This window comes from Myotis yumanensis, unplaced genomic scaffold (assembly GCF_028538775.1).
Source record: "Myotis yumanensis isolate MYYU_CA2020_CCGP unplaced genomic scaffold, mMyoYum1.0.hap1 SCAF_5, whole genome shotgun sequence".
Lineage (NCBI taxonomy): Eukaryota > Metazoa > Chordata > Mammalia > Chiroptera > Vespertilionidae > Myotis > Myotis yumanensis.
The window spans coordinates 102339995-102352326 of NW_027223756.1; the positions used below are offsets into that span (position 1 = coordinate 102339995).

At 47.4% G+C, this 12332-nt stretch overlaps 1 protein-coding gene and 1 pseudogene across 1 annotated transcript in view; one reads left to right on the top strand and one right to left on the bottom strand.

Moving 5' to 3' along the window:
* Window positions 1–12332, top strand: part of MAML1 (mastermind like transcriptional coactivator 1) — a 49203-nt gene that overhangs the window by 16175 nt on the left and 20696 nt on the right.
* On the bottom strand, window positions 2678–3092 carry LOC139011291 (large ribosomal subunit protein eL30 pseudogene; annotated as a pseudogene).

The following is a 12332-nucleotide window of genomic DNA, read 5'->3' on the forward strand; positions in this document are numbered from 1 at the left end:
TGGCATCCAATTAGGTCTGCTTTGATATATGTAACCTAACTGGTTAGGTCAAAGAAAATCTTTAAAGGACCAGACTCTTTAAATATATTGTCATTTAGACCTCACAGCAGTTTCATATGGTAGATATTATGTCCAATTTTACATGTAAGGAAACTAAGACTGATATGTTAACTGCCAAGGTTGACAGCTCATTGGTAGGACCAACATTCAAACCAAAGTCCAATACCAAAGCTCTTTACTTTTCAACTATGACATTTAGCTTCTGTTGATGAGATCATATATGGGGGTGAACTTCATAAAAATTAGAAATTTTTGTAGAAACAAATTGCTGGTTAATGTTCACTCAGACATTCTCTGTGGCAGAGGGGCATATATATCAGAATTACTTGGAACACCTTTTTAAAAAAATTGGTTTCAGAGGAAGGGAGAGGGAGAGAAACATCAATGATGAGAGAGAATCATTGATTGGTTGCCTCCTGCAATCCCCTACTGGGGATCGAGCCCAAAACCCAGGCATGTGCCCTGACCAGGAATCCAACCGTGACCTTCTGGTTCATAGGTCAGTGCTCAACCACTGAGCCACCAGCTGGACTTGGAACACTTTTTAACCATGTCTCTTTCCTCTTCCTCTCTCCCCTGACTTTTATCCCTTATCACTGCTAAAATGAACCACTGTTACTGATGGGAATATGTCATATCCCTTAGTTGTGTGTAGATAAGTTAAATTTTGCTCTCAGTTCTTTATTCTCTAGGTCATATTATAAACCCACACCCTTGCCACAGCTTCGTAGCTGGCAGAATATACTTTCTCATCCCTTGATTTGGGGCTTGGATGTATGACTGGCTTTAACCAATTAATGTTAATGAGTGAGACAAGAGGATATATTGTATATATGGAACAAAAGTGTTTTAAAATTCAGAGAGCAAAATCTTGGAAATATTTTAAAAATAAGAAATATAGGCCCTGGCCTGGTGGCTCAGTTGGTGGGAGCTATATGCCAGAGTTGCAGGTTTGATCCTTGGTCATACCAGGAGTCAACCAGTGAGTGCATGGATGGATGGAACGACAGGTCATTGTTTCTCTCTCTCTCTCTCTCTCCCCCTCCCTCCTCTTTCTTCCCTCTCTTCCTTTCCCTCCCTTCTTTCCTAAAAAAATAAATAATTATAAAAAATTTTTAAATAAAAATAAATATGTGTGAACTATACATATGAAATATAAATAATTTTCCTAAAAAGTAAAGAAAAAAGACAAAATAGATGCAGAATATAAAATAAAATTAGAGGACCAGTTTAGGAGGTCCAACATCTGAATCATAGAAATTATAGGAAGAGAGAAAACAGGAAATAACTTTAAAAAGTACTTTGAGAACTGAAGGAAATGATTTGCCAGATTAAAAGGGCATGCTGTGCCTATCACTGGGGTAGAAAATAGACCCACACCAGTCATAAAAATTTTCAACATTGGTTTTAAAGATCCACCACAGGTTTTGCATCTCACATGGGGGAAAAGCCAACCCTTGACCTGGGCCCACAGGCCCTATACAATCTGGCACTCCTGCCCCTCTAGTACCATCTCTTCATGCTCCTCATCCCTAGCCCCCCAGGCATGCTCCCTCTTGGCCTCTGAATTGCTCTTCCCTCTGCCTGGACCCTCTTTGGAGATGTTGGCACAGCACTCTCTCATGCCCTGCAGACTTTGGCTCATACTTTTCACACTCCATGAGGCCTTTCCTGAGCACCTAATTTAAAATCATAAGCCCACAAACTCCCTTTCTTTCCATGTTTTATTTTCTCAGGAGCAAAAGCCAACTAAAATGTGGGTTCCAGGGGAGTGATGGGTTTGTTTTGTTCCCTGCTGTATCTCCAGGGCCCGGACCTGGCTGGTTCATTGAATTCTTGCTAGATTCCTATTGAATACACTGAACAAGAGTGTGAGAAAGGGTTTGGAAGAAAGAGAGAGGAGGGGCAAGGTTGAGTACTTCAGGTCCTGTCCAGAGGGGCCTGGTGTGTTGGAGTTCAGCTTTTCTGATGCAGGAGGTCAGGCTCCAAGGAGGAGCCGTATGCACTAAGGAGCCCACTACCAGCACCAGGTGGCCTGTGCAGGGCCACTGTTCGGAAAACTTAACTCCAAGGCTAGTTTCTAGAGCTGTGCCATCTGGTACGGTAGCCACCAACCACGGAGGGCTGTTAAGTACTTGAAATATACCTCGTCCAAATTGAATTGTACCAAAAGTGTAAACTATACATTGGATTTTAAAAACTTAGTACCAGGAAAGAATACAAAATAAAAATACCTCTATTATGCTTTTATTGCTTTCAGAGAGGGAGAGAGAGATAGAAGCATCAATGATGAGAGAGAATCATTGCTTGGCTGCTGGTCTGTTTATTTATATTTTGGTTAGTCCTTACCCAAAGATATTTTTTCATTGATTTTTATTTTTAGAGAAAGAGTGGAGGGGAGGTGGAGAGACAAAGAGAGAGAAGCATCAATGTGAGATAGATATATCAATTGGTTGCCTCCCGCACACGCCCCGATCAGGGCCGGGGATCAAGCCTGCAACTGAGGTACATACCCTTGACTGGAATCTAACCCGGGACCCTTTAGTCTGCAGGCTGATGCTCGATCCACTGAGCCAACCCTGTTAGGGCCATTTCTTTATTTTTATTTTTATTTATTTAAACCAAGCTCTGGCCAATTTTATTAAAGAAAAATTTCCCATGATTTACTTTTCACCAGTCTGTTCTGACATGCTTCTAATGATATCAGAATCACCTGGGTCAATGATAGCCAGGGTGCATACCCTGTAGTATTTTCCACACGCTGTGCCCAATTCAATATTATTGCCACTGTAGTGATGGACACCAGTCTTGGCCAACATGGCATAGTACTCTATTTCAGATTTCCTCAAGGCCGGGCAGTTGTTGGCCAGGATGACCAGCTTCGCTTTGCCTTATCAGATCATCTTCAGCGTCTGCTTGTACCCCAGCACGTACTTCCCGCTTTTCATCACCAGCTGGAGTCTGGGGTTGATTGACTCCAACGACTTTTTCGTCTTCTTTGTGGCCACCATCTTCCTGCCTCAAGTGCGCGAAGGCCCCCAGCCAGATGCAGCCGCCAAGATGGCCGGGGAGCGAGAAAGCCATTTCTTTATTTTTAATGTGACTACATCTGGAGGGCTTGTTAAAACTGTTTCCTGCTCGGCTGGTGTTGCTCAGTGGTTGATCGTCGACCTATGAACCAGGAGGTCACAGGTTCAATTCTCAGTCAGGGCACATGCTGGGGTTGTGGGCTCAATCCCCAGTAGGGGTGTGCAGGAGGCAACCAATCAATGTTTCTATCTCTCTATGCTTCCCCTTTCTCTCTCTTTAAAAAAAAAATCAATAAAAAATATTTTAAAAATATCTTTAGATCTAGGGGGTTTGGTTCAGTGGATAGAGCGTCAGCCTGCAGACTGAAGGGTCTCTGATTCGATTCCAGTCAAGGGCACCTGTTCGGGTTGCCGACTGGATCCCCAGTATGGGGCAGGTAAGAGGCAGCCGATCAATGATTCTCTCTCATCATTGATGTTTTTATCTCTCTCTCCCCCTTCCCTTCCTCTCTGAAAGCAATAAAAATATATATTTTTTTAAATCTTTTTTAAAATTTTTTCTCAGTCAACATTTTTATTTCTTTGTAAATTGACTTTTTCGACAACGTGCGTAAGTTCTCAGTGCTGCTCCCACGCATGGAGAATGGCCGAAGAAAACATTCCCACCACCGGCAGGCGCTAAGAATGAACCTTTACTGAGAAGGTTCCCACTTTAGCGTTAAGAAAACTCAGGCCCTGACCGGTTTGGCTCAGTGGACTCAAGGGTCCCAGGTTTGATTCCGGTCAAGGGCATGTACCTTGGTTGCGGGCACGTCCCCAGTGGGAAGTGTGCACGAGGCAGCTGATTAATGTTTTTCTCTCATCGATGTTTCTAACTCTCTATCCCTCTCCCTTCCTCTCTGTAAAAAATCAATAAAAAAAAAGAAAAGAAAACTCAGGCAGGCCCACCATTGCCACGACTCCCCTGGCCTGTTTCGGTGAGGTTTCCTTTTCAGACTGTTATGACAGCTGCCGTTTAACCAACACTTAGGCATGAGTCTATGGTGAGCACGTCACACAACTTCTCCCCAAACTTGAACCTTAGAAGCAGGACTGTTGTGCTCCCATTAAAAAGATGGAGCAAGTTGGGCACAGGCTGGGGAAGCCAGATCACAGGGCGGGCAGGGAGCCTAGACTCGCACGGAGGCCTGCCTGTCCCCAAAACCTGGGCTCGGGACGCTCAACAACCCCCAGAAACCAACTTTTCGGGTTGGGGAGTGACAGGTCCGGGCAGGGGCGGCAGAAGGTCAGAGGCTGAATGGCTGTGGCACCAGCGCCTAGAATCCTGGCTCCACCACTTCCTGGCATTTTGACCCCGGTCGTATCCCCGGTCGTATCACTTAGCCACCTCGTACCTCAACTCGGGCATCTATTCAATGGGAGCTATCATGGGAAAATACGGGAGGGGTGGAGGCTGTCGTGACTGACAGCCTCGGATTCAATTCCCATTCAAGGGCACGTACCTGGGTTGCAGGTTTAATCCCTAGCCCTGGTTGGGCCTCATGCAGGAGGCATCCAATTGATGTGTCTCTCACATGGATGTTTCTCTCTCTCTTTCTCCTCCCTTCCTCCCTCCCTTCCACTCCCTAAAAATCAATGAAAAAAATATACTTGGGTGAGGATTAACAACAAAAAAAGGTTGGAGGCCCTGCAGTCATCATCGCTGAAGGAATAGACATGAGATGGGGCAGCTTACAAGGAGTGGCCTTGGAGGCAGGAGCAGGTCCAGAGAGCAGTTGAGTGAACCTTGAAGGAAGAAGACACTGTTTAGAGAAGAGAGGAGTGGTTTATTGAGCTCAGTGCCTCAGAAAGGTCAAGTAAATACAGTTTGATACATGTCCCTTGGATTTAAGAATCAGGAGGTCACCTTGGTGAGTATGACAAACTAGAGACCCTTTTTTTGATGAAGTTCTGAAGAGAAAGAAGAGGATTAACTGAACCGTAAGAATGTTTTCAGAGGTGCTTCACAGGCTCCCCAGAAGTGGCTCTGCTCCCTCCCCCCTTCTTTTTTAGATGAGGAACCAAACTTCTCAAGATGTTTAGTAATTTGCCTGTGAGCACACAACAGTTAAGCAACCCAAACTCAGATTCAAAACTGGTCTACGCCCTTCACGCAACGCACGCTCGTGGGGAACTTGGTGCTAAACCATTCGTACAAGACCTGCTTCTGGGTCGGGGTTTCGTACGTAGCAGAGCAGCTCCCTCACTGCAGTCTATTGAAAGTCAGCCCTCAACGCAAGGGTTTGTAAAAAGAACAAAGAAAGATAAGAAAAATAATAAAGGAAAACAAATTTTAAAAAAATAACCAAAAAAACCCACAACTGGTCTAGCTGTGCTCTTAACTGTGCTAAATGCTATTTGTAGGAGGAGAGAGGTTAAAAGATAAGATGGGAGATACTAAGCATTTATCAGTGCTGAGGGGACAAAAAACTAGTAAAGAGCAGGATGAGTGGAAAATAGAGGAAACGGTGGTAATTGAATGAACAAGGACTTTGAAAAGGCTGGAGGGGGTGGGGTAGAGAACCCAGGGGAAGCTTGGTTTTGGAAGGAAGGACATCACTCATATGCAGAGTCCCTTAAGTGAGAATTTCCCTGTCAATGGGAAGATCATGGTTTTAGGCTTTCAGTAGGCTTTCATGATACATCTTTTTTCATATTTACGTATGAATGCCTGACTGGATCATAGAATAACAGTTCTAGAGGATTTCAGAGAGAATTCAGCTGAGCTGCTGTTCTTTAAGTGAGTACAAGTTTTACTTCAAAATAACCTTCCTTTGTGACCCTCTTTGGCTACCAACCAGTCTTCCCCACCCCCTCACTTTTTTTTTTTTAAGGATAAGAAGAGGCAGGCTTTTATTTTTAGACTAGAGGCCCAGTACATGAAAATTCGTGCACTTGCGGTGGGGTGGGAGGGTCCCTCAGACTGGCCTGCACCCTCTCAGGGAATGTCCACCTGCCAGCAGTCAGACATCCCTCTCACAGTCCAGGAGCCCTCACTCCTTACTGCCCACCTGCTCACTGCTCCTTAGCACTGCCTCAGAGGTGGGAGAGGCTCCTGCCACGGCCGCTGTGCTTGCCCAGCTTCTGGCTGAGAGGCGCTCCCCCTGTGGGAGTGCACTGACCACCAGGGGGCAGCTCCTACGTTGTGCATCTTCACCCTGGTGGTCAGGGCGCATCATAGCGACTGGTCGGTCGTTCAGCTGTTCGGTTGATTTGCATATTACCCTTTTATTATATAAGATTAAGGTCCAAAATACAAATGTCTACAGAGTACACTGCTTTTGAGGCATCTTGTTTTTCATGGAGGAAAACAGGGCCAAGTAATAGTTCAACCCCCTCAGGCCCATCCTTCTACTTTTTTTCTCCTCTGATATAGAAGTTAACAAAAACATTTGTGTTTTAAGTGCACAAACCCTGTACAAAGTACTTGGAATTGGGGAAATGAAAAGTATAAGATGGTTTCTGCCTCAAGGAACATACAGTCAAGTTCATAGCCTCTTTCCCTCTTAGCCTCCTCTTCCTCTCTGTCATTCCTTCAAAAAGCATTTATTCTTAGGTACTGACTATGTACCTGGAAGTTTTTATTTCTCTTGCCTTTTTCTACCCCTAATTTCTCTATCTCAGATTCTTTCCATTTCTGCTCCCATTTCTCTAAAAAAAAAAAAAAGGCAAGAACGAGAAACTTGAGAGATTGGAAAGAAAGAGACTTTCAGGGAAAATGTTTTCACATGACTTCAGACTCCAGACTGTACTCAAGTTTGCCTGGCATAGATATATGTGTGTATATAAATCTATACTCCCCGTGGATGTCTAGGTCTCCCATGAGGAGTCAGTTTCAGAGACCAAGGAATCCAAGGCACCACTCTCTTGTCCATGGGAGCCCACTCCCAGATCATTTCTCCTCATGGTCAGTTTTCTCTTTGTGATTAGTAATTGGCTTCTGTTGGACATTATAATCTACTAGGGGCCCAGTGCATGAAATTTGTGCACTGGTAGGGTCCCTAGTGGCTGCTGGCCGCCAGCCAGGTACTCCCTCCCTTCCCCAGGCTGGCCCCGCCCCCTGGTTGAACTCCTGGACAAACTCCTGGTTGAAGGGATGATTTGCATGCTACACTTTTATTATATAGGATTACAAAAGCCAAACATTCAGAGAGTGCAAACTAGTAGAAGTGACCAGCAGATCCAGGTAACATTGATATTTGCACATTTTCTATAGGCAGCACATTTCAAATCCCTCTCTATGTAGCATACAGAGTCCATTGACCTTCCCCCAGCCTCCCCTACCCCCAGTCTCTTGCGTTCATTGTTTATGCTTATATGCATGCATACAAGTCCTTCAGTTGATCTCTTACCTTCCCCCCCGCAACCCTCCCCAGCCTTCCCGCTGTAGTTTGACAGTCTGTTCAATGCTTCTCTGCCTCTGTATCTATCTTTTTGTTCATCAGGTTATAATGTTCTTTATTATCCATAAATGAGTGAGATCATGTGGTATTTTAATAAAAATATTTTTTTAAATAAAATAAATTGAGTGACGGGCGTATGAGGGTTCAGTATATTGTTCTCTCTAGTTTTGTGTATTTTTTAAAATTTTCCATTAAGTCACAGCCCACTCCCACTTAATGTGTCCCCCTTCTCCAGGAAGTCTAACCTACCCTTCCCTCTCTTGCTTCCATTAATATTCTGTCCTGCCTTCATAGCTTCTTCATCACATCCCAGCTGGTGGGAGCAGAACTGTCTTATTTATCTTCTTATCCCCTGTGCCTAGTGCCCTGCCTAGTATAGTAAAAACCTAGTGCATAGCTGACTTTACCATTATTTTGTGCAGTGTCTGGCACATAGTATAATCTCAGTGAGTGAGTCTGCATGAACCCCCAGGGCAACTCCCTTTATAGGGCAATCATTGATATTAGCTGGATGAGTGAAACTTTAGATCATCTTACTCAGGATCTTCATTATGCAGGTCAGGAAAGCAAGGAGTCTTGTGCCACAGCCTTTTATTGATAACCTACTTTGTTTTCATGTTTATCGGCAATCTTTTGAGCCTCATGGCTTCCCAAATAGGTTTTTTTTGTAGCAAAGAGAATATACAAACTGTGTGCAAAATGCAAGAAGCAATCTATTTAGCAGTTTTGTTTCTCAGTATAAAATGTAAATTTATCCTTTCTGCTTTATAATCATACTAGTGGCCCGGTGCATGAAATTCGTGCACGGGAGCGGGGTGTTCCTCAGCCCAGCCTGCACCCTCTCCAATCTCAGACCCTTTGGGGGATGTCAACTGCTGGTTTAGGCCTGATCCCAGGATGTCCAACAGGCCTGATCCCAGGATGTCCGACTGCCGGGATTAGGCCTAAACCGGCAGTTGGACATCCCTCTCACAATCCTGGACCGCTGTCTCCTAACTGCTTGCCTGTGTGCCTGCCTGATTGCCCCTAACTGCTTCAGCCTGCCAGCCTGACCGCCACCTAACAGCTCCCCTGCCGGCCTGATTGACGCCTAACTACTCCCCTGTCGGCCTGATCATCCCCAGCTGTCCTCCCCTGCTGGCCAGATCACCCCCAAGGCTTTTATTAGTATAGATATGACCCTTCACAAAAAATTTCACTAACCCTGCTTTACAATAAGGGCTTGACGATTGAATCATTGGGACCAGGCACCAAGATTTCCTTTCTTTGAATAGTGGAAGGAATAATGTTGTATCCTTATATGGGGCCAAGGGTTGATATTTGCACATTTTCTATAGGCAGCACATTTCAAATCCCTCTCTATGTAGCATAGAGAGTCCCCTCTCATCTGGCATCCCTGCAACACTTTGCTTCCCAGCTACATTGCCTAAGAAAAGGAGCATGCAGGCCATGGCCAGTGTGGCTCAGCTACTTGGCCAGGGCATGAATCTATAATTACTTGCAAGTTACACAACCCATTCTTGTCTTTAAGTTGCCCTGAACATCAAATGAGATAATGACTTAGAAAAGCATAAAAGCACCATACAAAGACAACTGTCTTTTTCATGTACTGTGAAAAGACAATAAAGTGGTAAAATGAAAAACACTATTTTTATTCTCCCCGTTCCTTCCTTTATAGCCTTTATTTAAACTTTGAAATTTAGAAAAATTTCACTCCAATTTTCATTTATTTACATTCAATATTTGTATTAGTTTCAGGTTTTCATATACTTTACAAAGTGTTCCCTGATATTTCCAGTACCCACCTGGCTTCATACCGTCATTACAACACTATTGACTCTATTCCCTATTTAAGTGACAATAGGTTTACAGGTTCCTTCCAATCTTTCTTTTGTGTTGCCGGCCCTTCCTTTTCTTTCTCATGTCTTCCCTCATTTTCTTTATATACTATCTCAGTTGGCCCTCAAAGCTCAGTGAAGGCACTGGGACATGCTTAATCCATTTTACAGACCAGGAAACAGGCCAATTCCAGTTTGCTATGGAACTGGACTCCCCGCGCAGGGAGCCCTTACAGCCATGCTCTCCACCTTTCCTAAGGGACAGCCACAAGGCAAACAGAACAAACCTCCCCGTGAGGCTTCCAAGCCTCATTCTCAAGCACCTCTTCATCATGGATGCTCCACATTCTTTCCTCTCCCCCGCCCCCGCCCCCGCCCCCATTCTTTACTGCTTCTCCTTCTGGTGAACAGGTGGTAGGCTTGCACTCACTGTGCAGGTGTGCACCCCCATGGGGGGGGCGAGAACTGGGGGCAGGGCGGACGCAGGCTTGTTTTTGGGCCAAGGTGGGAGCAGGAGTCCTGGCCTCTCAAGTGTGCAGGCTGAGGCGAGGCCCGGTCAGTGCCGGGAGCTTCACCAAACCGCCGCATTTGTGGCGCCCCTCCACCCCGCCTAGGGCTGCGAGTCTGCGCCCCTCCTCCCGGGCGTCCTTCCATGCCTGCAGTCATCACCTCTTGTTTCCCGCCTATTGGGGACACTACAGAACCTCGCTCTCCGCAAGCGAGGCAGATCTCCGCCCGCCAGCACCCTGCCCAGGCCTGAGCCCCCTCCAGTGCACCCCACCTTGGTGCCGCTCTGCGCCCCTTGGGCCGCCCGCCTCCTGGCCAACCGCTTCCGAAGCCGTGGCGCTTGCCCAGGATCCGCCCATCAGGTGGAGGCCTGTCCGCACGCCTGCAGACCCCATGGCCGCGGCTGCTGGCGGCCACTTTGCCGAAAGTTCCTCTACCTTCAGACTCTCTCCTCAGACCCCGAGGAGCTTGGCTCCCGCGGCCCCGCCCTTCCGTGGCTCCCTGCAAACCCCCCCCCCCCCCCTCTACTCAGCTCTCCCGCCGCCCAGCTGTCAGGACGCTGTTGGGGCGCCTTGCTGCTGGCAGCATGGTTCTGGGGCAGGGGCTGGGGTGTGGGGAGCAGCTCCAGTAAAGTTTAGTAAACCCCAGGCCCCCAGCCCCTCCTTGAGCGGAGCCCAGGGCAGGCTGGGGGCCTGGGTCCAAACACTGCAGCTGTGGAGGTGGCGGTGGCAGAGTAGCAGAGAGGCGAGGCTGCATCGGCCTGCCGCAGTGGGCAGGTCATGCCTTCCTGCTCGCCCCCGTGGCCCGGCCCAGTCCCGTCCACACTGCCATAATCGGCCCGCAGGAGTGGGTGGGTTGTGCCTCACTGCTTGGCCCGGTGGCTCCTGGCCGGGTCCGAGATAGGCCTGCTGGAGTGGCTTGGGGCTGCTGGGTGCCAGGCTCCCCTGCATGTCTGTGTCTCCAATCCAGCCCCCAGCAGCCCCAGCACCGACATGGCAGGGCTTGGGGCTGCTGGGGCCTGACTCGAGACATAAACACACAGGACTTCCCTTGGGCTTCGCTGCCAGGAACCATCAGACTTTGCTCGCAGCTTGGAGCCTACGTATGCAAATTAACCGCCATCTTTGTTGGCGATTAATTTGCATATCACTCTGATTAGCCAGTGGGAGGCGTAGCGAAGGTACGGTCAATGTTTGTCTGTTATTAGATAGGATAGGAAGAGATTATATTGTGTAAAACATATGGCCAAGCTTTTTATTTAAAAAATGTGAGTTACAGCCCTGATCAGTTTGGCTTAGTGGATAGAGCATTGGCCTGGGGACTGAAGGGTCCCAGGTTCGATTCTGGTCAAGGGCATGTACCTTGGTTGCAGGCACATCCCCAGTAGGGAGTGTGCAGGAGGCAGCTGACCGATGTGTCTCTCTCATCGATGTTTCTAACTCTCTATCCCTCTCCCCTCCTCTCTGTAAAAAATCAATAAAATATATATTTTTTTTAAATGTGAGTTACATGCTCCAGTGATACCAACTGTGGTCTTCCCAGTTGATAAGGTGCTGTAATTATGTAAAATACAGCCATTGGGGAAAACTGGGTGAAGAGTAACAGGGGACCTCTCTGTAATCTCTTTGCAACTTCCTATGAATCTATAATTCTTTTTTTTTTCCTTACCTAAGGATATGTTCCATTTATTTTAGAGAGAGGAAGGGAGATAAAGAGAGAGAGAAAAACATCAACCAGTTGCCTCCTGCACATGCCAAACTGGAGATGCAACCCACAACCTAGGTATGTGCCTAGAATTGAACCTACAACCTTTATTTATCTTACTAGAGGGCCGGTGCACAAAAATTTGTGCACTCAGGAGGGTCCCTCAGCCCGGCCTGTGCCCTCTCGCAGTCTGGGACCCCCTCAGGGGATAACCACCTGCTGGCTTAGGCCCACTCCCCAGGGGATTGGGCCTAAGCTGGCAGTCAGACATCTCTCTAGCAGCCCGGGAGCCCTCGGGGGATGTCCACTTGCCAGGGGGGAGCAGGCCTAGCTGCAGTCGGACATCCTTAGCGCTGCTGAGGAGGCGGGAGAGGCTCCCACCACCACCGCTGTACTAGCAGCCTTCAGCCTGGCTTGTGGCTGAGCAGAGCTTCCCCTGTGGGAGCACACTGACCACCAGGGCGCAGCTCCTGCATTGAGTGTCTGCCCCCTGGTGATCAGTGTGTGTCATAGTGACCAGTGATTCCCAGTTGCTCTGCTGTTAGGGTCAATTTGCATATTACCCTTTTATTATATAGGATAGAAGCCTGGTGCATGGGTGGGGGCTGGCTGGTTTGCCCTGAAGGGTGTCCTGGATCAGGGTGGGGGTCCTGCTGGGGTGTCTGGCCAGTCTGGGTGAGGTGCTGAGGGCCGTTTTCATGCTGGCCACAAACCCTTCAGGGAGGGGGGGGGGTCCTGCTGGGGTGCCTGGC